The following is a 3213-nucleotide window of genomic DNA, read 5'->3' as shown; positions in this document are numbered from 1 at the left end:
ATCCTGATCAGGATGATGAGACCCAGGTTCCAGAACAATGTCACAAGGTAGATCACCAGGAAGACTGGGAAGAGACTAAGCTGCAGCTCCTTTTCCTCTGAGATTCCCAGGAGAACAAACATTGTGACAGACGTGAGGTTTCTGTTCCCATCCATGGACCTGCTTGGCACCATCTGCAGAGAAAAGTTGAAAGATGAAATGGCTTCATTTGAAGGGAAAAAAAGAAAGAAAGAAAAATTATCTTCATTATGATCTTTCATGAAGATAACTAAATATACAAGCATGATACATCAACAGTGAGTGAATCTTGCCTCTTTGTAGAATCACCAATATTAAGTGCAAAATTTCCATCCTAAGTAGTCTCACTCTCCCTCTGGGACAAGACACAGTATAGTGTTATATCCACTAAAATATTTTAATTTCCTTTGCCCCATACAAATTTCCAGTCACATGCCAGTTGGAAATATACAAATCAGGGGGACACTGTCCTACCTGTACAGGATGAGGTATGGCCATTAGGCAGCCACATGCGAACCCAATGCTTGGATGCAACCCAATGCTGCATCATGCGAAGCCTCAAAATAAAATGAGAATGTCAAGTAGGTGCTTTAAAACACTGTGAAAATAAGTGTTCAATTAATTTATAATGAGGAAGGGCAGGAAATTTTGTTTCTGGAAAGAGACAGGAATAAGATACTATAAAAGGGTGATGGAAGGAGTCACATGCCAACCACTGACTGAAAATGGATGTGACTTAACCAATTTCATGCCCAGAGGACACCACCCAGATGTCAGATAATACAGAGTTGAAAGTGTCTTTTGCTCCCTTTCTTTAAACTGCAGACTACTCTTCTGTTGATGCAAATTCACTTATCATTTAAATTGGGACAGTGGATCTGTCTCTTCATGGAGTCAGCAACAGTATTGAAAATGTGTTGGAAACTGACCCTCCACCAGCACAGCCACTCTCAATCCCTGTGCATGGGCTTATGGATTCTACATCACCACACAGTCCACAGTCATGTCCAGGGATTAGACTCGTCCTACAAAAGACAGTTGCTCATGTCAGGATGTAGACAATGGACATGGGAACTGGGAATCTGAGGCAGGTTCTGGAAATCTTTTCTCCCTCATTGGATCAGTACAGGAAAATGAAGACCTGCATCTCTGAGGCAAACACACAGCTCAGCCCTGGCAGTGAGTGTCTGCCCGAGGGCAGCAGCCGTCCTGTCCCTAGAGGTCATGAGAACACTCCTGACACAGCACATCTTCACTGCAACCCAAACCATAAAGATAATAATGTGGGCATTCTTCCACATTGGGGTGGGTTTGTTAGAATTAAAACTCACACACTCTTGTGGTAAAATACAGTGTTTTAAAACAAAGATATTCACATGATAAAGTGCAAGATGGACATTATCCTATTATCCATAAAAAATGGATGCTTTTTTGTATTTCTACATATTCATTACCTCGGTAATTATTGAGTAATTATAATATCTACCACAAGAGGATTCTTGTGTTATGAAATGAGATGTGAACAAGATCTTACCACAGTTCCCGTGAACACAAATACCTCAATAAATGTCACTAATAACATTGTTAACTCTGTCTCCAGGGTCATGGCCACAGCTGCCTTTTCCTTCCATCTGACTTTTTATTGTGACTCTTTTTAAATGCAGTGACAACAGTTTCGTTACTCTAAGATTCTACTCCCCACAATATATGATTTTGATTTATCATTGTGGGTAAGTCAAAACCCTTCACTGTTTGAATAAATACAGCTTTCTCCCTAAGGCCACCCAAGCTGTGAAATTCTGAACGTTTGAGACATTTATTTATGGTTTATGGAAAACTTTGTCTTCAGGAATAAAGTTCTTGAAAAATTAATTTCAATAATCCAGAAAGATTATTTCACTGGATTGTTTCACTCATAGCAGGAGCATAAAGGAATGGGGGGGGAGATAAAAATAATAATGAGCAACAATATACCAGAGACATTTTATGGGGTTGGAGTGGTGAGTGGGATCAAAAGCGTTGGGAGAGGGAGTGCACTGGACTTTGGTGATGGCACATGGGTGATTTGGAGATGGGAAGCCCATGGGGATTACAACTGAGACAGAAAAAGACACAAAATGATGTAAAAATAAACTGTTATAATAAAAAATTTATTTCAAGGATATCACATTAGCAACCCAAAATCTGAAAATAAAAGTTCATCAAATAATATAAGTATCTTCTATATGAAAGAATATGACTGTGATTCTTGACACCCAAGATAACATGCTCAATAAGGAAGATATTTAGCAAAGTGATGGATAAAAGAAATTAAGGCAGTGACTTCCAAAATAGACAATGGTTAAAACAGCAAAGGAAGTTCTCCCTCACTCAAGAAGTTCTTCATTCCTGCAAGAACTGGGGATAAACTGGCCCAGAAGATGCTGAAACTGAGAGTCAAACCCAAGTATAGTATGGACATGTAACTTGGCATTTAAAAATGCACAGGCAAATAAATGCATGTAAACATCTAGCATGTGCTTACTGATATTCAGAGGAATATCAGTTGGTGTCGAAAAGCCCATAACCCTGCACTGTAACATTAAGAGCCCTTCAGGCACTTATGCTAAGTGAAGTAACTCAAACAGAGAAAGGCAAATATTATGTGACCAAATTTATGTGGAATCCAAAAAATAACCAAAGTTATAGAAACAGAGAGAATGTTGCAGACTCAGGAGACAGGTGTGGGGGAAACAGGTGATGCTGATCAAAGGTGCATTGTTCTAGTTATAACATAAATAAGGTGTGGAGATGTCACCCACAGTAAAGGGGAGACTTTACCAATACTAGATTGTATATTCAGAAATTGCTAAGAGAATAAACCTAAATCCTAATCCCTGGGGAAACAAATTGTAAATATGGGAGGTAATGGAGGGTAAATAACTTCATTAAGGCAGTCATTTTGCAGTACATACATATATCAAGGTACTACATTACATGCCTTAAATCTACCAGATAACTGCGAATTCCATCTCAATAAAATGGGAACATTTTTAGTTTTGACACCTTTTCACGCCTGTAAGTTGTCCCATTGGCTTCAACTCACTAACCATGACGTACTCATAAAGAAGGACAGAAAGAGCCCCAGGACAACATATGTAAGCAAATTTGTGCACACATTCCAGCAGACATAGCCATTAAATAGGTCCCGGCTTA

Source organism: Condylura cristata, unplaced genomic scaffold (assembly GCF_000260355.1).
Source record: "Condylura cristata isolate star-nosed mole 26May11 unplaced genomic scaffold, ConCri1.0 scaffold00015, whole genome shotgun sequence".
NCBI lineage: Eukaryota > Metazoa > Chordata > Mammalia > Eulipotyphla > Talpidae > Condylura > Condylura cristata.
This window is presented reverse-complemented; position numbering follows the sequence as displayed.